At 41.0% G+C, this 27,317-nt stretch overlaps 1 protein-coding gene across 1 annotated transcript in view; it reads right to left on the reverse strand.

Moving 5' to 3' along the window:
• Positions 1–27,055, reverse strand: part of FAM193A (family with sequence similarity 193 member A) — a 74,337-nt gene extending 47,282 nt beyond the window's left edge. Inside the window, exon 1 of the mRNA XM_021395517.1 lies at positions 26,953–27,055. The gene's annotated coding sequence lies outside the window, so the exon portion shown is untranslated. The remainder of the gene's footprint in view (positions 1–26,952) is intronic.

The following is a 27,317-nucleotide window of genomic DNA, read 5'->3' on the forward strand; positions in this document are numbered from 1 at the left end:
GCTCAGAAAAACACGCTATGTTAACCAGGAAGACTCTTCCACAGGAAGCTACTGAATTGCATCCAGCTATTGCACTGCAGTAGCTTTCCTCCTACGCCAGTTATAATTCATACAGAAATCTCTCAGATCTCTTCTGCACTGAGTGTTACAGAAGCTACGCCAGATAGCGATGAAGTGCCGCTCACGAGCCGCAAGTGTTTTCATAGAGTAATATCTGAGGACACTAGAACAAGCGCAGAGTTAAGACAGCATACAAACTGAAGTCGATGATGGCAAAGAGCCCTAGACCACAGTGATGTGAAGAGAAATGTAAAGGCATTTGATTGAAAAAAGAGAAGGAGGGGGAGAGGCAGTCAATTTTCTTTTCTTTTTTTTTCCTCCCATCGTCCCTTTTTATGAGCACTGGTTCATCTCTCAGATTTCAGACATAATTTAAATCATGCCTCCATTCCACCTCTTCCAGTTTTGGTAATCTCTTTTTGCTCTCCATTTTTCTACCTACTACTGTCTGATACTATTTTTAAGACTACTTCCAAGACAGCAACAGCAACTCCCCTGTTTAACTTGGGAACCTCCGCATCTCTGGTAACACATGGATACCTCAGACAATATTGTTACCCTGCTAACAAAGCCAAAACTTAAAATGAAGCCTCCCACAGTACAAAGTAGCATCCTTCAGTTTCACTCATCCACAGGATCAGTGACTAGTTACTACACAGAGCCAGTTAGATTTCTGGAAAGCCACCCTCATCAGCCAGGCTTTTCAAAAGCAAAGCAGAGGATAAAACACAATCTTCAAATAATTGCTAGAAAAGATACAAATAGGAAACAACGCAACTAACGTATTATATGCAAACTTTGAAGAGTGGGTATTTTAAGAAACACCTGCATCCCACTCAACTGAAGCAGCTGAGGTTTGGAATGATGGTAACAAAAAATGTAGCAAGTTTACTATGTTATTATTTACTACATTATTATTATTATTTTAATCAATTCACTTTTCAGAAAGTGGAAAAAAGTCTTCCAAATGAAGAAATGTTTCTTCAAGGAAAGAGAACTTCCAAGTACAGTAGGGTGAGTGGTCAGTGGGACATACATGCCTTCAAAGAAACCAGTTTAAAATGTAGAATTAAATTGGTATCTGCAGCTCTAAAAACATTTTCCTGAGAAAAATCCTAGTAGACAAATTTGTCCCAACCCCCCACTTTTTCATTAAGGAAACACATTTACATTCTCTACACTCAAGACTGCAATCACAAAAAGCAGCATCAGCCATAGTATTTAAACATGTTGGTGCTCAGTGACCATAAGAGCACCCAGAAACATCAGGAAAAGACAAGAGAAGTATTGGGATGTTTCCAACATCCGGTGAATGGCAAGACAATACTGGATGTCAGGAGTGCCTGCTTCATGGAACAAGTTGCCTTTTCTTTTGTTAGTAGCATTATGTCTCTTGATCTTAGGCACTGTGCATTATTTTATACTAATATTTTGAATCAAACTCCTCAAATTTAGTAGTGATCATAATATCTGGAAGAGGAACAAGCATGAAGGAATCTAAAATAAGGGTGTTTTGTGTTCTTTTTAAATTACACAAGATGAAACAAACGGAATCATCAAGAGTAAAATGTCTGTAGGCAATGAAGAGATTTATGACATTATGTGAAACAGACAAAATACAAAAAAACATAGCAAAGACTTAGGAATGGGGAGGAAAGGAACAATGACATGACAGGGAAGGCAAGGAGATGGCTGAATAGCATATTAGAGGAAATATTAGAAGAATCTTGTAGTCCAAATGAGGCTGAAACAATAGCAAGCTCAAAACAGACAAAAAAATACAATGAGATACTCTCACCCAAAATTTAAAGAAATGAGGAAAAAAAGTGTAAAAACTACAACCATCACCTTTTTTAAGGCACATGAGTAATAATGTGGAGTGGGGAGCCTTCAGGACCTAGAAGGTTAAAGTAAACGAACAACAGATGCATAAAGAAATGCTTAAACAAGCTAAGGTTTTGGCAGAAACACCAAACATGTTCTTCATGATCACTATGCAAGAGCTGAAAGATATTCTCCCAGGGAAAGCCTTGATGAAGAATGCATTGCAGGATCTGCTTCCAAGCAAGGCACTGCTGGAAGGCGTGGGGGCAATAGGACAAACATGAACTAGCCATCAGGAGAGAAGCCTAGTGATCTAACAGTTGCACTAATAATTACTATACAAAAACACATGCTTCCTACTTCACTACTACCAGAGGAGCAAAAGATAAATATATATATTTAATATTTATCAAGTTCCCAAAGTAAACCATGGAAACTGCCCTTGTCCTAAGTCTGTAGCAAGAAAGTACCTGATGTGACCAAGTTAACCAATAACAACAAATTCTTCGCATTACTCAAGATGCTGCAGGATGGCAGAAGGACCTTACAAGATCTAGTTACTGAGCCATATGTTGGCAGACACAATTCAGTATGCATAAATTTAAAGAGACAAACTAGACAATCGTCATGTCTGGACAACCAAAAGCTCTTCTTTAAAAAAAAGAATGAAAAGATGTGTATGTGTGTGTCTGTGTATGTATATATTTATATCAGTTCTGAATATCCACTTTAGTGGTTGTAAAACTTCATGTTTCAAAAAGCTATTCTGTACAGGTAAGTGCCAGAAGGAAAGCTGACATGGATCAGGAAAACAGGAACTGTGCACATTCTCTTCACTCTTTGTTAACTTGAAAAACAATTATCCTTCTGTCCTTTCTATAGACATTATTTACAATGGCAAAAAAACAAACACTTTCTTGCAAGCTGCTGCCACAATAACTCAACTCTTTAAAACCTGAATTTCCTGGAGAACAGGCAGACTATTTGACACAGGAATAATTTGCACCAGGGAGTACGAAGAAAGTGAGAATCCCAGTCATGACCAACACTCTGAGCTCACCTGAGTGACCTCGACGAACCAGTTGAGCAATTAGAGCTCACACACTCAAACAAGGTCTGTCATAATCTGCTGTAATAGCATGTCGCAATCAAAGCCAGAGCTGAGCGGTGAATTACTGCATTGGAAACACACTCCCAGCTTTCCTGGAGTGGAAGCCTGGTTATGTCACACCCCATGAAAAAAGAGATGCAAAGTCTCATGAAAACTCAGGAAAAGAAGAAAAGCAGGGGAGATAATAATTTAAATTCAACTCAGCAATGAGCCCTCAGCAGTTCAACAGCAACGTGATGCTGAAAAAAAACACAGAAACACATAACCATTAAGGTTGGAAAATACCAGTAAGATCATCTAGCCCAATCATCAACCCATCACCACGTCCACTAAACCAACATCCCTCAGTGCCACATCTGTATGTTTCCTGAACACCTCCAGGGACAGCAACTCCATCACATGTCTGGGAAGCCTGTTCCAAATGCAGCATTTAATCAGATTTCTCCTACAGGAAAAAGATAGCAAACACTGCATTGACTTTGTCAAGTGCATTAGGAATGACACACACTGGAGACAGCAACGTCACTGAGCACAGATTAAGGTTACAATAAATTCTGCATGTCCTATTGTAACAAAGGTACTCTGTACCACTTCAGTATATTCCTGCATTTTCTTTTATAGGGAGCTGAACAACTGCATTTGTTGAAACATCTGAACCTATGCTTTCTACGAGTGTCACAGCAATACCAAAGAAACCTATTGCTCTTAACCCTGACCACCATTCCACTCCCCAGAAAAGCCTCCAGAAAGCCATCAGAATGTCTAATCCATTCTACTTCCTCTCCTGCCCGTGCTTGTACCAAAAACATTTCCCACGGCTGCTCCACACCAATCTCTCTTGGGAGCAGCCATCCCAGCAGCACAGCTCCCCATAGCAGCACTGCCCGCCCCCAGCAGACCCTCTGCAGACCGCAGCCTTGGTGCCTCCAGGGTGCACACCTCCCTTAGGCAGCGCAGTGGAGCTCCGCCTTGGGTGCTGTCCAGGCACAGGCTGAGCTGTTCCCCTCCTCTTCAAGCCACAGCTCAATCTGTCACTGAGCTACTGCTGGCAGATGAATGGAGCTGACAAAATCCCACATGATTTTTGGATATGCAGAAAGTTTTCTTTGTGCTTTGGGTTCAAGAGATAAGAAGATATCCTAAATTTTCACTTTCTGAAATCAGATGTTTGCCCCACGCCCACAACGGATTTAAAGATAGGGCATCGTGGAAGTCAAGAGCACAGATAATCTCGAAGAACAATTGTTAGAAGTGCATGAGATATAGGTTCAACGTGAGATTAAATCAAACATGACGCAGGATATCTCTGGGCTGCATGACTTGGAAAGGTAACACACAAGGGCGATTCTACACGTGCACCACCGTTCCTCTCTCCCTTCCTCCAGTACCCAGCACTGTCAGACAGGACAGCGTGCTGGCCAGACCTCTAGCACAGCAAGGTTTGTGGATTTTGCTTGGCGATCCATTTCAAACACTGCTCCTTAGTGTCATCAGTAGTGACTAGAACCTCTGCAGCTAACCAATATTACATTATAATATATATTTTTTACAACATTGAAGGTATCTATATACAGTGAACCATCAATACATCTCCCTGGAGGTGACCACCACTCCCTGCCCACGGTCATGGAAATCCCACCCCAGAGAGGTCCTTGACTGCAAAGTTTTTGCAACAGACGGCAGATACCTACACTTTTTTTTTTTTTGCTTTTTGCTTTCCTTCGTTAAATAACTAGAGATTTTGCAGAGGGAGGTCAAGCCCTCTTAAGAAACCATACTAAAATCATATTTAAAGAGGATTATATTTTCTTCCTAGCGCTAGAGTATGGTGAATGCAAAATTAACAAGCAGGAAGGTAATCAGCAATGCGTAACACACTTCCAGGTTTATTAGCACAGCAATGCTCGTGAAACTCAGGAAGCTATCAGAGTTAATTATTATTCTTTTAGACAAAAAGAAATCCTCTTGGATTTAACTCCAAAGAGCTTTTAGGGAGTAGCTTGTAAATTGGTATAAGCATGTGACTGGCAATAGTGAAGAGCTTGGAGGTTCCTACCTACAAGCAGAACCACGGTTTAAGGTGGCACAGTAGTGAAACTGTACTGAGCTTCGTTTTTAGGCAGATGAGTTGTATACGAATAAACACCTGCAAATAGTTTTGGTCATTATAGGCATAAAGGAACAAAATATCATGGTATCCAACACTGATTTAGAAGTAGCAGTGTTTTGCTTTGGAAACTGATACTATAACACCTGATGTGAAAGTGATAATTACGCATTTTAGTGACACTGAGCAGAATGCACTTGTACTTGTTCACACGTGCTGGCTTGCCAGGGAGCCTCAGCATTGCAGGGGGCAGAGGAAGTGATTACTGAGGAGCTGCAGGAGTCACCAGCTGAAAGGCACCAAGAGGGAATGCTGGGAAGGTTTCCTACAAAAAACAATCTTTGTTATTACTAAGGATTTCAGAGTTACAAATAAAAACCTGAGAAAGCACAGATAAGATGGTAATAATCAAAATTCTAGTATCCATGTCAACTCAGCCAACTGATTAACTATGCAGACCACTAATCCATTCTACCAAGCATGGTACTCAGAGCACAAACTCGTGCCCTTCTATGCGATCCTTTATGAGCTTTATTCTAGCACAGTCCAAACTCTTGAGATGGGAAATCTTTCCAGTTAAGGAAAATGTAAACCATAAATCAGTCAGTGTGACACAATGTCAGCCCTTCCACATTCCTTCAACAGCTATTGGACTACTTGCAATTTTACAAAGAATCCACCTCAATTAATGAAGCCTGGGGAGAAGTAAGCATTCCAAGGAACACTATAAGGCGTTGGTGACTCCTGTTATACCCCAAAAATTTGAAACACCAAATTTCAATGTTATTCTCAAATGTAGATAAGCAACCTCTTAGCTCTGAAATAATTAAGTAGCAGTAGAAACAGAAATTGCCAGAAGTTGAACAGCTGCCAAGCCGCATTAGTGAGAAATTTGGCACCAGTTCCAGATGGCAGAAAGCCCTCCACATCAATACAGCTAATGTGTCCAGTTAATCCATATCTATGCTGGAGCCCAACATACAGCACATTTACATTTAACAGCTATAGCACTTAACAGAAATCATTAACATCACAGCGTGTCAGAGAGCTCAAACCATACTGATCTCAAGTAGAAATCGCCAAATCTCCACTTGGCAGCCAAGGAGTAGCACAAGGGAGCTGCACAAACCCCTCGAGGTCACAGAGGACGTTCGGGGAACAAAAGGAATCACAACGAGATTTGTGGCAGAAGACCACACATTAGCTGCGAGATGCATCATGGCCATGACAACCAGCAGTACGGCACTAACGCTGATTTAAGATGTTGTGTACAGACAGGTGGCTGCAGCAGGCTGGACATCTTGTGACTGTAAAGCACACCAGCCAGCTGCAGTACAATCCCTGCATCGTGCCTAGCCACTGGGAATTATGTACCCAAGTGCTAAGCACGGGAAATCAGCTGTAATGAGGAAGAAGAAAGAGAGACAATGTTGGCATCACAAAAAGATGATTCATTTAACTTGAGAGAATTTGCACTTGTTTTGTCTGTAAAGACAAGCAGAAGATAGAAAAACGCTGAGCAGATAGCTCAAGTATTGCTCTCAATTACAAAACCAAACACTCAGTTCCAGGAGCTAACAAGGCTGTTGCCAAGTAGGTCACTCATTTCACTCTCTGAAAGGTAAAGCGTGGTATCATTTCAACGTGTTAGGAACAAGATATTAAAGTAAATCTACTAAATGTCTGAGATACACCTGGCAACACATAATCATCACGTTAACCCAAAATCATGTGCTCACTACCCAAGCACCTCCATGAAAAATATCTATAAGCAAAGTGACTTCTATTCAGTTTAAATTATGCAACCTCCAAAACAAAGTATGTGTGATCTCAGGTAAACTTCTTTTTAGCCAATATAATAGTTTTTCGTTTATAATTTCCTCACAAATGCTCATTATTCATACACTATCAACTCTACAAGACTTCATTGGTCAGGCTTCTACTGTGATTTTTATTTAGCTGATGTAGTAACATGGACTTGCAGTGCTACGTCTATCCATTAAAATTACAGAATTGGACTAACTTGCATGACAGGTTCTTTGAAGGCTTCCCTTTGACAAGTCATATTACTAAAAACTTGTCACTTGGATTTATGTAAACGACACTAACTCCACGGCTTGGTAAAAAATATACCTAAAATAAATTTGTGTCAATGACAAATGAGGTCAAACAAGCTGACAAGCTGAGGCAGCTTTATCTAGAAAACTTGATCTACCTTGCATATAGATCATGAAACGAGCTTACTATGAATGACTCAAAGCCCCTGCAGAATGGTCCTTCTCCCACCGTCCCAGGTCCCAAATACAATTTGTGCTTCTTCTCCAATCGTGGTTCCTTAGGACGTTTGATATTAGGTCAAAGATTTCAAGAGAGTTTTCAACAAGCTGAAATTATTACAAAGGAAACATTTATGGTTGCAAAGGTTCAGCTTAGAAAGAGAAATTATTCTTAAAAATTTAATTATTAGGTATACACTGGATCTGTTCAGAGAGACCAATACTTTCTGGTTTAGCAGAAAAGTTAATGCAGAGGTTGGAGTTCGGCGGGGAGGCTGTCCCTGTCTCACCCTTGCTAGGGCTACCCAAAACCAAAATGACAAGGCTCTCCTACCCCCAGCTAAAATCCAACCCTTGGTTACCTGGACAACTTGGGCTGGAGTTGAGTGGCAAGTCAACCTGTACACAGGCACATTGTTCAACATATGGCATAAAGATTCATAGTCTGAGAATGTTAAAGGCATTTGTTTTTCCTTGTTTGCAAAAGTGATAGCCATGCACCGATAGCAACTGACAGACCAAATACACAGGTTAAAAAAAAAAATCACAGTAAAAAGTATAATCAAAGTTTTGTTTTGCTTCTAAGATGACTAGAGATACACAAAACAACCAACCTCAGAAATACAGCAGGAAGGAAATACAGCACTGAACAAAGCAGCATAGTTTTAAAAAAACAAACTTCCAACTTTAAGTTCTTTAAGAATGCAGCTCCTCAGAAAAACACTTCCTGTGAACGTACACAGAATTGTTTATTAACCAGATGTATTTTTTCTTTTCCTTCGGGTCATCAGAGTCAAGATGCAACATTTCTTCTCTAACACAGTAATCAGAACAGACTGAACTCTTAGCAGCCTCTTAAACTCACAAACCACAAATCCATCAAACCTTGACAAAACAGTATGTTTAGAAACATAATCATCTTCAACAACATGAGTTACACTGCAAGAATACTGGAAGTATTCGAGGAGAGGTTTGATGGTTGGTTTTTTTTTTTCCCCCCTCTTCAACAGTATCTACAAAAGGCAACTTTGAAGCTGTACTTTCAAAAGAATGCTGATATCCTTATCCTGTAATGAGCTTTAAAGGAGCCATGTCTATACTACAGAGTTCCTCCTCCTGCACTCTCAATTTCTCTTTTAGTTGAATCAATCTGAATTACATCCTTCAGGAAATGAGCACTTGTGAGGAAATACTGAGTTCACGAGTTATAATGCCAACAATAAGAAAATGTTTGCATGTACAGAAAAGAAGTTATGATATCTAAAATAAAAAGCATTCATAAAGAAGAATTTTAAAGGTAATTAGATATAAATCAGACTTTCATAAGACCATGATCAGCAATCATTTAACTTTTCAGCTGGAAATTATAGAAACATTATACTGAAGAGGAGTTATACATTTGTTTACATTTAGTAAACAAGGAGAAATGCCTTCCTTAGAAATTAATTTGAATGATGCAGACTTGAACTATTAACTCTCTGAAACTTATCGATGGGCATATTTATTCTCATGTCAAGCACAGCAATAACCTTCCCCTTTTCTTAAGTCTGATGTGACAACTAATCACTATCAAATACTATCCCAAGGAAAAAAAAAAACCCACAAAAAAATGCAGTTGCATTGTAGAATCAAGTGTCCCGATCCTACTTGAAGTGCTGCCTAAATCTGTAAACAATCTAAGTTGAATTCCACCAATACAAGCAAGACTACAGAAGTTGCACTTAAAAATGTTCAAGTACTGCCTGCCACGTGAAATCTGTCTTACAAAGGCCAAGGATCTTCCTGAATTAATTCCTGCTTGAATGCTTTCTCAAAAGACATGATCTAGCATGAACCCTATTTCAAGATTGCAGGAAGCAAATGATCTAAACCAGAATTCATGCGGGCTCAAAAGAAATTAGCTAATTTCATTATATTTGTTTACTTTCCATCACCTCTTTTCTTCCATTATGTATTCAGACACTTCCATCTGATGAACAGTTTATTCCTCCCGAGAAGCTGCGAAGTTATTAAGCAGGCCCCTGGAAGTCAGGAGCACCCTCATCAGGATCCTTCCCACCAAGCAGTCCAAAGAGCTGGTAATCAGGAAGAATTCAGTGCCAGATACAAAATAACAACCCTACTCCTCCATTGGATACTATCACAAGTAGAGTCAAGGCCCAGGCCCCTAGGCGGGTTTTTTTGTAATAAAATGAATACTGTGCATCTGTGTGTACCTAGCTGCCATCAGCACTGCAAACGCAAAGGTCTATCTGTCTATGTAGGTTACACGATACATGGCCACACTTGCATCAAAACGGTTTGTTCATCCTATATCATCTGAGAGCTTTTTTTTTTTTTTTCCTAAATCCAAGTCACTATGCCCTTTAGAAATTTCACTGATAAAGTGTCATGTTTTCTCCCAAGGCAACAGAAACACAAGTTCACAGCATTACCACAGTTCCCTGAACCCACCAGGCACATACCCATTTACAGCTGCAGAGGCAATTAATAACCAACAGCTTTCCAGGACAAGAAGATAAAAGCTATAGAGAAGACAAAGCCTTGCTGTCCCTGCAGCCCGGCTCACGTCCTTCCAGAGGAGGATGCGGGCTTCCAAGCAACAGCTATCAACGGCAGCAGTGCTGCCTGAAGCCTCCCATGGTTAATGGTTAATTGCCTTCCAGTGGGGAAGGATCGCTACAGGAGAAAGCAACAGGTCCTGGATGCCAAGAGAAATGCCTCACGCTTGCAAGTCTGATCTTGTCTTCCCTTCCTTTGGGCCCAAAGCCATCCGCCTCAGCTCACAGGAAAGCTTAAAGTCTCCAAATGATAATTGGCACCACGTTTAAAACCATAAACATGTACTAGAGAAATATGCATCATCTACCACAGTGAAATTTATACTGTACTGCAACAGATGAAAGGTATTGCCCTTGGGGGACCGCAGTAAAGTAGTTTTATCCAACTGTCAAGTTTCCCTTTTTAAACAACAGCGTCACTCCATGCAATTGGACAGCCTCAGCCCATGAGCCGTTTTCCCACACAAGCAGAAGAAAAACTCACTTTCAGAACAAAACCAAAACATGAATCTTGGACATAAAATCTATGCTGAACTTTAATGAAAAAGAACAAGTGAAAATGGAATTTAGTGTAGAAATACTGCAGCTCACTTCAACAAAATAATGAGATGTCTTCACATTCACCACTCCTTCGCAGTGACAGGAAGAATCAAAACCCTCTGTTTTGAAGTAGAAGTGCCATACAAACCAGAAGGCCGCAAACCATGACATAAGCTTGTGCTCATCCAGTTTGTGATCGTATCTTAGTTCTTTTCCTCATTGAAAAAAACATTAAAAAAAAGCCTTTTTCAACAAAACCCAACAAATGGCAGCATGAGGCTCTCAGCTCTTAAGCCGTGCAGCCAAGAAACTACAGTATGCCTGTCTGTGTGCAATCAATTACTTGGCTGAATAAGAACATTCATTCAATTAAAGACAACAGCAATTGATATCATTATCTTCTTCAAATTTTGTATTGCATCCATCTGAGATACTGCATGGAAACAGAAAAACAAGTATTAGATTTTTTTTTTTTTTTTAAGTATTATGACTGCACACATCCATACCTTAGAATTCGTACTGATAACTCTGTCTGTCTTTCATCTTCGGTTGTTCCATCATCTTTTGTACTTCACACTTCCAATTGTCAGAGCTTTTCAGTCACTAGCTCCCTCCAAATCAAAACATTTCTCATCTTAAAGAAACATTAAACAATTCAGAAGAGTCCGGGGCTCCACAAAAGTGTCTCCTGCTGTATTTGCAACCAAACACTCTCTCCAAGATGAATTCTCTACCAAGACTTGGAAGTGAATGGACAAAAGGATTTGACTATACTAATGGTTTGAGCTCATCCCAAAGGCTGCTAAAAGAAAACACCATTCCAAGATGCACTACGGCGTATTTTTGAGACACTGGAAAGTATCAGTGCTACTTCACAGCCATCAAAAATGCTCACTCACTATCTTAAGTTTTGTTAAAGTATTGACAGTTGGAAAGATAAAGTATGAAATAAAATCCAATTAATATTAAGCAGTGACAGGAGGAGGAGGAGAAGAATCATGTCTTTTACTCATTAAAATATATTAAGTAGTTGTATTTTAAGAGTTCCCTGCAAGCATTAAATGCAGTTCCCTAGTTCACAAGTCAAATGGCAGCAGGAATACAGAATAACAGAACTAACTTAACAGCAGAGAAGCTTAGACTTGAGTGAAGGAGATTTGGGTCTGTACCACCTAGCTGTGCAGCGACCAAAACCCGTTTCCCCAGGTAAAAAGGGAGAGAAGGAGATTTTATTTTAATTGCACATGTCCAAAGTTCATTAGAAGCACGCACTCCACATATAATCCTTCCCTTCTTTGTAGCCAAATATGACACATCCCAACAGAGTCAATCCACCTGCTGTCAGGTTCTGCCTCCACTCTGCTAGAAAGATGTTCAACAGTTCTCCAGTGAATATGCAGCTGCATATACTAAAGAAATACCAAAAGCTGACAATGAAGATGATTCAAGCACTTGTTCACTTGTTCCCCACCCCTACACCAGTATAACGGCCAGAAGCGTTCTGAGCAGGTAGTTAAAAACACTGCAGAATTCACTCAACTAGAGCTGGCAAGAACTGACCATGCATATGCCTTTTTTTTTTTTTTGCTAGTACAGAGCTGTCAGATTTTAATCTGCTGTTCATACTTCAATCCCAAACAAAAATACATAAAACTAAGAGGACTGATGCAAAACAAAAACCCCTGAGAACACGTCAGTCTTTCCCTCTGAAAAAGAAGTCGCATTTGTTCAAAGGCAAGTTTAAGATACCTAAGACAAACATTTAGGAATTAATTACTTGACCAGATAGCTTCAGAGATACAACTGCAGATGTTCTAGTACAGGAACTGCGTTATAAGAGACTGGCCTTATCTGATTAATCAGGCACACTGGCAAAGGGTTAACCACGCTCACTCTTGACAGCAAGATCTCCTGAGACATGAAGGAAAGCTACATGTAAGAAACAGCATTTTCAGAAGGTCCAACTAAATACAATATTTGAAAGCAGTTGTTTCTTTTCTCCCACAGCAGAGAAATGAAGCTGTCAGGTAAAACTGCATATGCTGTATTTGGACAGGAACTGACAATTAAGGCAGAGAAAGTTCTCTGGTTCCAGGCACCTTCAATTCTGCAAGATGAGCATCAGTAAGATACAGAGCCCTAGTGTAATAGCCAGACTTAAGAACAGTCATCAGAATTACAGACACAGCAAGTAAGTGTTAACATGGGAATTGTAACAACCAGTTAGAGGCCTTACTTGGAACACAGAGCTAATGAACTGCAAGTTGAGCTAGCATCCATATCAGACTGTCTTTGCACCTCATTATCCCAAAATCGCCCAGCTCAAGCTGTCCACTGCACATTCATACATCATACCATTTATTAATTTTCTCATAGCCAAATGAAATACACTTCTGAAACATAACATCTGGTGTGCTTCACCTTCCACTCTTCCAGTCATTCTCTGCCCTCAGTCAGCCCCAAATAACTCACTGCAGCAGCTCCTAAGAGAAGCAGAAATTACATATATCAAGTCTAACCTACAGGCAGATACGTACATTCTTCAAGGTGTCTGTTCAGTGCTCTCTCAACACGTCAGCTACTGCTCCTGGTTGCTCATTCACGCAGGTACTGGTCATACTGCTAACACAGACCAGGAACAGGGCAAGAAGCAGTTACACATCCCTGCAGAAAGCAGAGGCTGAAGTTAGAAGTTCCTGACTGGCCCTCCACAAAGCAACTCGGACATGAACTAATTAATCATACAGACAAATCCAACCCCACGTTTGTAAAAGAAACTGCTTTCTCTGATCCTACGATGAGGCTCCACAGGCTGAAAAGCAAGAATGAGGAAGATTTCAAGGAATTAAGACATAAAAGAAGCCCGTCCTGCTGGCTAACTTCAGTAAAGAAGTTACTTCTTTACATAAGCAAAACACAAGTGTTTCAAGATAAGCAATGGGAACCCAATAAAAGTCCAAAGAAGTTAGAGAATGTTATTTTTCACATCAAGTTGATGTGAAACAAGCAACCAACCCAGTGATACCAATGTGCACACTACTGTGTGACGAGAAAAAGAGACAGAATTCTTCATACATGATCAGGACTATTATCTACTGCCTCAAGGTCTATTCCCAGATGGAAGGCTAACAGAAAGAAAATACAATCAGTTCACAGAATAAACAAATACTAAACAAACTAATTCCAAAAGCCACGTATGTTATGCCTTACAGCTAAAGGATAAGAAGCACATGAGCACTACCTAGCTGCAAGCTTACTATGCACCATCAGAAACAGTGCATGAGTGAATACCTCTTCTGAGCACAAGGCAGAGTGAAGAAAAGCACAGGACTTCTTCCCACAAAGAAGCAAGAACTTAAGCACCTGCTGGAAACAGAACACAGAACTCCACCAGGAGTTGAAGAACTTGCTGACTTTTTGTTTTAAAACATATAAAGCAATCAGAGAGCCTCCCTTTAGCTGTATACAGCAAGAAAGAAGTGGTTGACAGTAAACACTGAGAGACAGTTTCATTAGAAGCAACAATAAAGTCAATGATTATTGAAGAGGGAAAGGAAAAAAGAACAGCAAGAGACAAACTGAGACAGATTTAACACCATTAAATAAGAACTCAAAGAAGCTAAGTCTAAGGCAGGGAAGAGCTAGTTCTCAAATAGTGCAAACGATACAAACAAAGTCAAGACAACCAAGCACAACAAGAGAACAGAAAACAGAGCAAGAGAATGACTCAGAAAAAGCATAAAGAAAATGAATAACATGCATAACAAGAGCAAGAGAATGGAGGGGACAAATCAAAAAGGCTAAAGGCATAAAAAGAAATAATTCTCAGTTTGAGGCTGCTATGTTGAGTATGTTAGTAATAACGAGAAAGAATCTGTCCACTACTAAAGAGGGAAAACATACAGGTCCTCACTACAGAGACGAGCTACAGGCACATGACTTGCACAATCAGCACCAACAAATGAGGAAAAATACCCACCCAGAGTCAGACTACTGTTGGGAACAGCCATATCGCATGGTGTTTTGGTTTTGGTTTTTTTCCTCCTCAAGTTGGCTTTATCTGATAACATTCAACCAAGTTGCTCAGGAAGCCCTCCGAGCCATCCTGAAATTAATAATGCCAGCTTCAAAAACTCAGAGGATTCCCAAGATACCAGAAGCTTAGATTAAGGTGAACATAGACCCTTTCTTTAAAAGGAATAAACAACAACAACAAAAATTTAAAAAAAAAAAAAAAGGAAGATGAAGGACAAACACCTGGGGAACAATTCTGCCTTGCTTCAGTTCCCAGAAAGGTCAAGTAAATATATTTGACCTATTATTTTTAAACATTTGATGATATGGAGAAGAGGAGCACCACCCTGGTTTTGTCAGAAGCAAGCACTGTCAAATCAGTACATCTTCTTTCCGTGACAGACTTACACAAGGGGGGAAAAAAAAAAAGTGTAATGATTTACTTGATTAATCAAGTTTTTGACAGCCTTATTCAGGAAACTGTTTAACAGACAAAAATCGAGATTCGGATAGAACTGCTGTGAATTTCCAAATAGATACAGGCAACTGTACGCATGAGAATCAGCAAGGTCAGACTTGGAAAAAGGCTAATGCTACAATGGCACATATAGCTTATGTGACACATGACATAATCCTTCCACCTAATACCGCTCCAGAAGGTCTTAGATGGAGAACTGCAACTCATCCTGAGCGCAGTTCTTCAAGGCAGACATGAACAGCACGGAGAAACACTACAAGAGAACAGGTATGACATCCATGCAATATTACCTGTCAGGGCCGGTGGTTAAAGGAAGCAGGGACACCCAGCTTACTTCAGGGAGGAACAGTCAGTTCTCAAACAGAACAAGCAATGAAGTACTTGAATTGCAGCAAGGGAGAGTCAGACCGTACAGTAGAAAACTAACAGCAAAGTACTTCAGGACAAAAATAAGCTCCTTGGTGAGATTGTGGCACCTCCATCAATAAGGTCATTATGAGAGCAGATAGGCAAACAGCTGACAGAACTGTAACCAATGCTGTCTCAATTGGCCAGGACAGGGAGAAATGAATGAGATAAGAGGGAATGAAAGTCGAAATTAAGATTTTATAGCACAGATAGATTCTGGAACATTACATTCAGCTCTGGTATGAAATGGGAAGACAGTTTTAAAAGTGCAAAAGGAACTCCAGACTACCCAGCAGCCAGAGCTCCCACTGAGAGCTACTGAGAGTCTAATGAGAAAGAAACTTGAAGGGAATTCTGTTGCAATATACAAATACCTTGCAAGAACAAAACATCAAATTCTAAAGGGCTCCTTAACAAGAAAGCCTCCAGAACCCACATCGAAGAACCACTGCTCCTCCCAACTATTTAGCAACAGTATCTTCATTACAGAGTGATACTGAAGACAAGTATTTTGGTAAGACTGTAGCAAAGTGTTCCCAGAGTAAGCCCCTCTTACAGACTAGCAGCAAGCTTGGCTAATAACCTAGCGTGAAGTTTAAAAGGTAAAGCATGGATGTGGAACAGTTGTAAGCAATATTGTAAAGTGAAAAATAAATGAAATAAATGAAAATACAGGACCAGAATAACTTTAAACAACTACAGAAGACTATTCCTCTTCGTTTTCATTATAAAATGTATGTAAGTCAAGTTTTAAAGATAAGCAGCAGACATAATATTCAAAATATGCATCATTAAGGTCACGACTGTTAACTTGAAAAGTCCGTATGCTGGGTGGCCAGCGACAGCCTTCCCTAAAACATTAGACAGTAATTAATATTTAACTTCATTACAATGCCATGTTCCTCAGTACAAAGTTCCTGCCTCTCCTACTTAAGGTTTCAAAATTCAAGATAGAGGAGAAAAGCGTAGAAGTACGATAGTCTGCTTCCCAGACAGAAAAATCACTACCTTTTTTCCATTAAAAATGTAAGCGATTGGAGTTTTCTTGCTTGTTTCTTTTAAGTAATATATATCTATAAATCGTGGAAGTTTGTCTACTCCTCCTCCTGTGATTCAGCCCCTCAGCCAGCACAGCACTAAGAGAAACCCCCGCCAGCCCCAGCCCGCTGCTCCAAGCTGCCTCAAATCACAGCACACACCGGTACAATTCCCCACAGAGCCCGTGACAAGGAGCACAGAATCACTGACAGTGGAGACGAGGCATGGGAATAGCCAGGAAAAAGAAGCAAGGATGAAATACAGATGATCACACGGATAAAACCATGAAGTTTCTTCTGACAGTACAAAAGCATTCTATCTCTTGCTGAGTGACAAAGTAAAACTGAAATTCATCTGATACCTATTCCAATGACGATTCTGTTTTCAACTACGTACTTTCTATAGTCACATACATAAGTTATGGCCAATAAAGTGGTGAAAAACTTCCAGTCAGCCTCAGCTAAACCACTAACCTGCCATCTGTTGTGGTAGCAGCTTATTGAAGATAAGCAGCCTGGAAGCATTACTGCAATTAAGAAATCTTTTGGTCATTAACTCCACACCAATTAAACACTAAAGGCTGGCAAAATAGTACTGCAGCTCAGATCTGCTTTTTCAGGCAAACTTGTGCTCCCAAATGACTGGCTTCACTATACAACTCAGGGTTAAAAGAAAATATCTTCAAACATTTACTTAGGATTACTTAACACTCACACACATACAAGTTCTCCTAAACCAGAAATATTTACACGCACACAAAACATGGTTCACACCTATACTTTGAGAGCAACATCATTAATCTATTCCAAGAATGCCACGTTTAAAAGAGCTGAGATACTTGCACACACGTGTGTAAGCATGCACACACGCATTCTAACTCACACGTCGGTCCACGAACGTCTCTGGGCTCACATCAGCATTAGGATTATCCAAGCACAGAGTCTCACATTCTCCTCGGTGGAATACTCCTAGTCTGAAGCAGCCAACTAATGGGTGCTTCTGTGACAGGTTACAGAATTTGAAAGGAGGTTCCCTAACTTTTTCTATGTTTTCGGTCACATCTGAACCAAAGTTTGCTACAGTAACTCTGTTAATTCCAACTATTTCTAACATCACCCAGTTACTGTTAGTTCACTGCACTTAGGCCAAAGGGAGAAAAATTTAAAAAGAAAAGGAAAATAAACAGCTACCACATAAAATTAAGAAATAGCTGAACAACATTTGTGTACAACTCAGCCATAGCACCACCTCCATAGCCTTGAAAGAGTTCTGCTCTGAGAGCTACTGCTACTATTTCTGTACGCAGGAAGAAAAATCTCAGCTGAAAAGCAGAACTACTTTAGTCCCAAAATACAGAAGAAAGCAAAAAGTTCGCAGTGACCACAGTTAGCACACCGACTCCAACAGCACCAACACGCAGCTGTGCGCGCTGCTTCTCTTTGAAAGAAGCATCAAAGACAAGAAGCGGGAGGCAGAGCGCATTCAAGTCTGGCACCTCTGCCTAAAGCCGCCTCTTTTGTTTGTGAGGAGCTGCCACTGACGCAGCCCGGCGGTACAAAGCTTCACGCAGAACAGGAGTCAAGGTAAAGCCTCACAGCGCTTTGCAAAACATTACACGGACATTACTTTTAATGCACTTTCCAACAAATTCCAGTGCTACAGACAAGGCATGTTTTAATTAAAAAAGAAAAGCGTATTTTAAAGACTCACGGCTTGCATTAATAGACTTCTTCCATAACTGAGATTCAATGGACTGCCTTCCCTTCTTTCTGTCACTTTACAATGCCGATATAATTAAGTTTTGGCCACGTCCTTCGTAGGTTTTTAGCGTTTGTCATTAGTGATACATCTAAAAAAACCTTATTAGTCGAGTTCAATAGAAGCAGGTTACATAAAGTCATGCTCAGCTGATGCCTGGGAGTCCTTCCTTCCTCCACTCATTCATGTATCTCAAAAGGCTAAGCTTCTTTTCATGTAACATCAATAATGTTTGCTCTTTTACAGTTCTTTCTCCTCATCCAAATGAACTCTTCTCCCATGGCACACAGGAGGAAAAGAAATACCATTTTAGTCTTATTCTTTCCTTCCTAATTCGCTAACCACAAAACAGACTTGCACTTCCCTTACCAGATCCGTAATTGCCACCCATTTCTTCTGACAGATGGGGATAAGTAGCATGCTGACAAAACCCAACACCAATCCCTGAGAGAGGAATATTTTGCTATATCCAAATTGTATCAAGATGCTATTTCTGGGTCTTGTTCAGAACTTGGTTTCTGATACGTACCGAGGCTCACCGCTCCTGAACAGTTGTTAGTGGTGGTAATGGCAGTACAAGAAGATCATTCAGGGTTATTCCACACCAACAAGACAGCCATGCTACTGCAAACCTGTGCCAAGTCCACCTGAGAGGCAGACTACTACCACAAATCCAAATCACTTCTTACCTTAGATGGCCAATTTTATACAAAAGCTATCTCATGAGATGGATGGCCCTAACACAATACGCCACATCTGCTTTTCTCCCCAGAAGCTGAGTATTATTAACTAAATGGGATTCCCACCACTGTCAGCCTCCTAAGGCTTCTGTAGAGGAACAGACCTACTAATCTAACCTTCAATCTGCGATACTCTGTTTGAGGAATAATTTCAATGGTTACATCTGCTGTGCCTGCAGAGTTCCTAAAGAAGGTGAGCGAGCGGACCTTAAGGCATAGAGAAAAGAAGAAAAATAAACAAAAACATCTCTCAATTATTTCACTGCTGTCCACAGAAATCTAAGTGTTAAAAGCCCTAGTGTAGACTTAAGCTGCTAGTGTTTACATTCCTAATTAAGCAGCTACACATCGCAATGGGTCCATGGAGCCCTTTACAGACTCAAGATGACTACTGGATTTATTTACTATGGGGAACATATCAACCACACAGTGTTTAGTAAACCCATATCAATCAGTAAAGTTACATATGCTAGTGATGCACAATATTTAGAAAACTTACCTTTTCAGCATATGCACAGATTTGGGAACTGAACCAACCACTGTCTCCACATTGTTTGATTTTGCTTTAATTTTTAAGCAGAGAAGCTCTAATTTCCAAAATGAACAACAACTGACTTACGGGTGAACGCTAACATAGCTGACACTGTGCTCCAAGGCATCATTTAACCAACACTTTTGATAGCATAGGCATAATTAGCATCTAGAAGAATAAAGATTGGTATCTCAAGATTTAGATCTAGAACAGCAAAGTCCCCTGGGCTGCCAACCGGACACACCTACCCAGCCTGGTACCTTTTCCCTGGAGAAGACAAGCAAGAGCTATTTAGAGCAGCAAACACTGTCCCAACAGCTGATCACATCCTCCATCTGTTCGCAGCTCACAGACCACTGAACTGCTGCCAAATCAGTTAAAAAATATCCAGCCGCTTTTTCTAAAAGCTCCTGCCATCCACGCGCACTCCCAGCAACCGGTGCTGGCTCCCCTTGCGGCGCAGGCTCCCAGCCCTCCTGCAGCTGCAGCAATCCACCTCCCCAGCCACAGTCCTGAAGCCCAGATGCCACTGCTGATGAACCTGCTCTCGACCAGCAAAGGCCAAACCTCTGGATTCCAAAATGAAGATTTCTGTAACCCTGTAAAGACTTAATTCTTTACCTGAATGACTGGGGTCTCATGTTTCTGAAGCCCCTTCAGAAGCACACACTTGACAAAGCTACTACAAAGCAGTTCAACAGATGGATGTGTTCAAGGATGATTGCTGTCAAGATCCATTGTGCAAGAGGGTCTACTTCATGACATGCCAATGTAATAACACTATAGATCTATGGAATCATCCACAGCCTACATGATTTTCTTTCTCTAGGTTTTAGAAGAGAATACACATAGTATGATTCATAGATACCGAGAGCTTTTCCTCCAAGAAATGTGAAAATCAATCCCTTCTTACTTCCTAAAAGTGAGCGAAGTTGCTTTTGTTGTTTTTTTTTTTTTTCCATTTTAAGAAACAACCAAGGTTAAGGTGAGAGCGAGCTACCTCAACCCTTCTGAGCTCCAATTCTATTTTATTTTTAATGAGGAAACCATAACTGAAGAGGCAAAGGATAAACACAGCCTCCTACAGAGATTTTCACACCATCCAACTCTGGGCACCCAGCTTCCCCTAGGGCTTTCTATAACAGTGGAGAGAGAGATGGTTCTTCCACAGCATGATTGAGGAGTGCCTCCCTCTACGGTACTCAAGTGTTCCCTATTACTATTAGAATGGAGAGAACTACACTTTCCCGAAGTTACGCAGCTTGTACAACAGAAGTTGATTATATAAGAACACAGCTAAAGCTCGCACTCCAAGGAAGTCTCTTTCCAGCACTATCACCAAACACAAACAGCTTCAGTTCCACAGCCTCAAACAGCTCACAGGCAACCCCAGTGATTTGCTTCCCTGAAATCCACTTTCTAAGGTGGTGCTCAGACTAAGCTCTGTGCCGCTAGAGCAGCTGTATATTCTATACCAAATTATTTGCCCTAAGAAAATATACTTCAGAAGAATTACTATGCTACTCAGACATGGCTTTCATACTATTTCTGGTTTATTTGCTCACACGGCTATGAGGTGAAGGTCAATAATGTCATAGGCTTTCCCTTGAATCTTAACAATATAAAATTAAATAACTCTCATGTCAAAAAAATAATGGTGTATTTACTTTATTGCATTCCCTGACAAGCCTCAATTTTGGCAGTTCCCATAATAACATTAAGGGCAGCATTATAAATGTCGTCTCCCAGACGAACTCTTCATTTGCAGCACAAGAAACTTGTAGATTACGTTATTAACAGAGAGGGAATTGGACTGCAGCATTCACCTATCTATTTAACTCAAATATTTCCTTATTTTAATTATCCTATGAAGTTTTCACATATAGAATGCTCTTCCTCAAAACAGAGCAGTTCAAAGCCACTTTCGTCACTATTAAAATAAGAAATTACCACAAGAAAGGGAAGTGTAGGAATCCTTTTCATAACTCAAATAAAAGATGACAGATGGTCTCTTTTCCCAACATTGAAGAAGCCCCAACAAATACTACATCTTCTTTGATTACCAGGATCCATAGAAGTCCTAGAACTTTGCCTAGCACACACATGAAGCCCTATATATCCTAAGCAATGCAAGGCGATTTCCAGTTATTTCTCCTAATAACTTACTAACAACACAACCATGGCAAATCTGTATTTCTTAAGGACCACCCTTGCTGAAAATACATCAGGGACTAAACATTACCCATTTAGCATCAAGTGCCACCAAACTGCAATTCCACATGCACTCAGCAATGCCAGGGAAGAAAAATAAGTTTGGATCCCTTCCTTTACATGAACTGGAAAAGGGACCTGAGGACTCCCCTCATGGTGGAACACCACTAGGAAAGGATAAATGCAGTAACAAAGAAAATACGATATTAAATACATAAAATGAAAGTTCAGGTACTATTTTAGATCAATTAAAAAAAAAGGCAAGACTGGACAGAACCCTGAACATTGTCAGCAACATGTACCCATTTCAAGAGGAACATTTCATGTTAATTTAAGTCTGACCTAAATCAACAAGGTTTCATTTACAGTCAGGAAGCAAAAGTTGAGAGGGGAATGGAGTTACTTTTTTTTTTTTAAACAGTCAAAAATATCTTTTCAATCTCTCAACCACTTTGTAACCTATGCAGCAAGGAAAAACAAATCCACTGCCTTCATAACAAAGCTATAGTAGGACACTTCACTAGTACAGATTAGGCACCACTGCCCAGATGCAATTTTTTTGGACACACTTTCCCCACGTTTCATTTCACAACTCACAACCAATTATTCTCGTTATCAATTGACCATGATACAGCAGGTGCAGGAGGTGGGGGAGAAATGGAGCCATCGGGGAATGGAAATACGTCAAGGTCATGAGTACACGCAGGCACACGCTTCCCAGGAGCGGCATTACACGACCTGAACGAACAGCTAATAGGCGTGCTTGTGGCCTCACATCTATTAGCAGAAAAACGCCTTAACTGATCGTGAGAAGATGCTAAGAAAGAGCTATTAATGTGAATGTTATGCAACCATTAAGCTTGTTTTAAATGAATTTAACTAGAACACTTCAAACTTCTAATCACGATAGATTCCCCTTCTAAATTAGCAAGTTAACTCAACCATATCACCTAAAACCAATCCTAATAGTTTCATCTGCTCTCTCGTATCTCCTTCTATTAAGGAGCAAGCAGAGCATAAGCTCTTCAAGGCAGAGATCGCACTTCCATTTAAAAAAAAATAAAAGACTGAACTGAATTTAGAGGAAAAAATGTGCTCCTGGACTGTCAAAAGATTCCTTTTTCATAAAATAAGTACTTTGAGTTTACAAAAATACCTGCTTCCTCAACCTGAAGTTACAACAGTACTTATTAGAATTACCTAGTTTACCCGAACCTTAATAAAAATTGATCAAAATACATGTGCCTTTTTTGGGCTATACAGAAGTACAAAAGCTGGCTATTCCACCAACTTCTGAGCTCCTGACAAAGCTCACTTTTATATCTTTTTTCTTTTGAATGTTTGAATCACCGAGAGGGAAAGAGAGAAAAGGGAAAACCTCCAACAACAAATCAAGCATAGATAGCTGTAAAATGCAATCAACTGGAGCACTGAACTACAAAGCTGATGAGCAAACCTGCTCTACAGAGTGGCAACGTACAGTCTGCTATGAATAGAATATCTATTTAAGAAACAATATCTTGTAAGAAAAGAAAGGTCCAGCAAAATATTTTATGAAAATTATGACAGCTCTCAAATGCAAGATTTAATCATTGCTACACTTGATAGATATAAACAATATTTTGAGAAAACGAAGCAAGAAAAATGGTAAAATGGCTTCTGAATTATTCAGCTGAATACAAGATAGCCAGGGCTGCAGCAGACCCCACTGCAGCTGGGCAGCCATGGACACCAGCCCTTCACCCCCACGTGCCCCAACGTATCAAGTACAGCCCACCTTCCTCCAGCATTACTTGGGGTTGTGCAGTTGTTGGTTAAGACAGCCCAATGCTCCTTGCAGCATCAGTAATCCCACCAACATCCAAAAATGCAAAGGATGAAATTAAGGAAGCCTAAGGCAACATATTATTGAATTAAAAACAATTCAAAACAGACAGTGCAGCCTGTTTCTTTAAATATATATATGAAATTTCAAAGTATTTAATTTTCTGATTACAAATGACCATTATTGGTAGGATACTCGACTCTTCCTAACACCACTGTAATCAGTTCTGTAAGAAGAAACACAACTCTTAGCAAAGTCTTGCAGTAGCACCACACCAGAATAAGTAACTTGGTTTCCAATTCCAGTTTCATTAGACACAGCTACAGGATTCCAATACTAAGCCACTCCCTTGCACCAAAACACTGCCATAGCATCTTTCATTTCACTATCATTCTAAAACGTTTGCTAGTGCTGTAAAGGTCGAATTCTGATGCTCTAAAGCACGTGCATGGGGCAAGACAGCTTCCAGGAAGGTTCCATTAGGTGTCACCCACCTGAAGTTCAGAACAAGACTGAGCTCGTACTCTAACACACAATTCAGCCTCCAGTCTTAAAACTACTACTCCAAAGGTGATGTATAACAGGCTCAATTAAAATATATTACTTAGCTACAACAATCTCAGCTAGAATGTCAATTCTGGAACACACACTTTTAGTTTCAACCATAAATAAAGCCATTTTATAGAAAATACTGAATGTACACTTTATTCTAAACAATTGTGGATATAGAGGAACACAGAACACGTACAGGATAATTTCTTAAACCTATTCTTTCGTTCCATATTTTAGATAACTTTTGGGAGAAGCATTTAATGCAAAGATTGTGCCTACAGCATCCAGAATGACTGCCCTAACCTCAGGGAAATGATGAAAGACAGAACAGAAAGCACGCAAACTAGAAAACGCTGCAGAAAATATGAAAATTCCCTTTTCTTTTTCCTCTTTCAATGTTTTATACATATTTATTTGCTTATATTTTCAAAGATGTAGGTCCAGCAGAGAACTGGCTGCTGGTTTTCTTGCCCACTAACAGGAATGTTACAATGTGCTGCGTAAGATGCAAGTAAAGCAAGTCTGGTTACTACTTTACAGCTATTAGTGCGTTGCTTACTTTCTATCCAGCCAAAACAAACATTGCACCTAATTTAGAAGTGATCAGTCATCTAAAATACACAGTTTTCTTTCTCAACTCCATCCAGAAGCAACATATGCTAGTCCTTCGTTCACAGAACGCACTCTTGTTTTGACCATGTACCCGTAATTAGCAAATTATTAACCATTAAGGATAGCACATTTTCAGGTAAGTAACCAGTTAATGGTGCTTTAAGATTTCATGTCTGAAACAAAAATTGTCATTCAACTGTTAAGTACTGGCAACTTCTGTGCCTCAGCACCATTGGAAAGGTATTGGAAACATTAAGGAAAAAGTCACTGTAACAAGTATGGAGGAAGAAACGCCAACTTTAAAGGTGCATCTGAAAGCACAGGCATTTACCCTTTGGAAATGGAGCACTGGGATTTACCCACCCTTACTATAAGCCAATTCTAATGTTTACTGCTTGATTAAATAAGATCTTTGCCGCAAGTTTATTCTAGCTTAACTAAATGGTTTATTTGACAAATTTCTTAACTCTCCATCTGTCCACCAGTCTTCAGGATCACTCCTGAAGAGTGATCCTGAACAAGTATAACTAAGTATATAGTATAACTAAGAACAACTAACAAGTAAAACACAGAAACATTTGATGAAATTATATGCACATCTGAGAGTACAAGCAAAAACAATTCTTAAAAAAAAAAAACTAGGACAAAGTTACAAATGTTTTCAAAATAATGTTGTGCATACTTGGAAGAGTACAAATAACGTATTAGTGTAAGTAACAGACAAAAGCATTTTTCCACAAATTTAGTGCTGAAATACTGCATTTCATTTGGGAGGTACAACTTACACTCTTCGATCAAAGACCTCAGAAGACTAAGAAATCTTACTAAGAACTACCTAGCTCAAAACGAAGGAGAACCATGAAGTAGAAAATCTAGAAGTGCTGCCGCCTTTTAAGGCAAATTTCAGCAGAAGATCTGATAGAGTACAATTAGTTGACAGCCAAAGTCCTGGACTGCATCTAACCACAACACACAAAGAGATCAAAATATCAGGGACAGTGGAGCCTTCGCTATTTGAATCACACCCGTGTGCCGTTCTGCACATCACTCCATTGCTTGTTTACTTTGGCATTATCATGTTTATTCCAATGATACCTAGGAACCCATGCCAGGAAGAACTTGTATTCTAAGACGTCAAACAAAAAGATGCATCTTCCAGCAAGAGGTTTTACCAAACTAGAGTTCGGTGACAATTTGTAAAGTTACAAATAACTTCCACATCTCTTCACCATTATGCACAATGTTCTTCTGAATAACTCATATAAGTGGTACTGTCCCAAACAGAAATGACACTTGAAATAAGCATCAGATCAGAACACACAGATGGTTCCTCTGAACCACTGTGAGCCTCAGCTAACTAAAATAATGGTGCAAAAAGACAAGCTTAAAGAAAAAAAAAAAAGTTCACCTATAATTACCAAATTGCTTATTGACCTAGCAAAATAGATGGGCACAAAATTACACAGAAAACAAAAAAAAAAAACAAAAACATTTGTTACACGATGGCATTTCAACCACCCCGCAGCACAAAAACCATTTCTTCTATTTCCCCCTCATGCGTATGAGTTCACGAGGGTGAGAGAGGAAGCGGAGCAAGCTGCATGACACACATGGCCGGCTGAAGATGCTGTCAGCAGGAAATCCTTTTGTCAATATAATACCTCAACGCAACCTTTGTGTGGACAACAAAAAAAAACGGAGGTAACCTTTACAAGGGAAAGGCACATAAACTTATTTACTCTTTCATCACTTGAGCCACCAGACACCTTTCTAAAGGTTTAATCTTCAAGCAATTTCTTGGGGGGGAAAAAAAAAGAATAAATTACACCCCACACTCTGCTCCCAATAATTGTCACCATCTTATGGAATAACGGACCAGATCTACACGATTTTGAGGCTCCAGTCCAACCTCCAAGGTAGCCCAATGCCTAACCAAGCTGCCCACCGCCAAGAGGGCTCCGCTCTGCGCTCCCGGCCCTCTCCTCCACGATTTTCACTCCCCCGAGGTCCGTCCCCGCAGCTCCTCCGTGAAGGTGGGGCCTGAGGCGCAGACCCCGCAGCCGGGGGCTCTCGGCAGGGAGCCGCGCCGCCCTTCCCCCACAAAGGCCGAGAAGCCGGGGCCTCTCCCATCCCCACAGCCCCCGGGGGCCTCTCCCCGGCTCCCCCCACCCCCGAGCCGGCGAAGGGCAGCGGGGAGAGGGCGGATGGCACGGCGGGACCCCATCCCTCTCTCCCTCCCCCTCCCCCCAGCCCTCAGCGCACCCGCCCGGGGGGCGTGCGGATGTCCCGGCGGCCCCCGCCTCACCTCGCCGTGTCCCGCCGCCGCCCCGCCGCCACCGCCCAGGGCTCCGCTGCCGGCGGCCGGGGCTGTCAGCAGGCCGCCCACCGCGCTCGGCGAGCCGGCCGCCGCCTGGCTCGCAGCCCGCAGAGGGACCGCTCCCGCCGCGGCCCCGGCCTTGCCCAGGCCTCCGGCGCCGCCTCCGCCGCTGGGTCCCGGCCCGCCGCTGCTGCCGAGGCCGCCGCCCCGCTTGTTCTTCCGGCGCTTGGCTCCGCGCTTGGCGTCGGCCGGACTCATCGCGCCTGACACCCGGGCGGGGAGGAGGGAGCGGGGGGGAGGAGGAGAAGGAGGAGGGGAACGGGCGCGGGGCCGCGGCGGGCGCCCGGGTGCGG

Source organism: Numida meleagris, chromosome 4 (genome assembly GCF_002078875.1).
Source record: "Numida meleagris isolate 19003 breed g44 Domestic line chromosome 4, NumMel1.0, whole genome shotgun sequence".
Classification (NCBI taxonomy): domain Eukaryota; kingdom Metazoa; phylum Chordata; class Aves; order Galliformes; family Numididae; genus Numida; species Numida meleagris.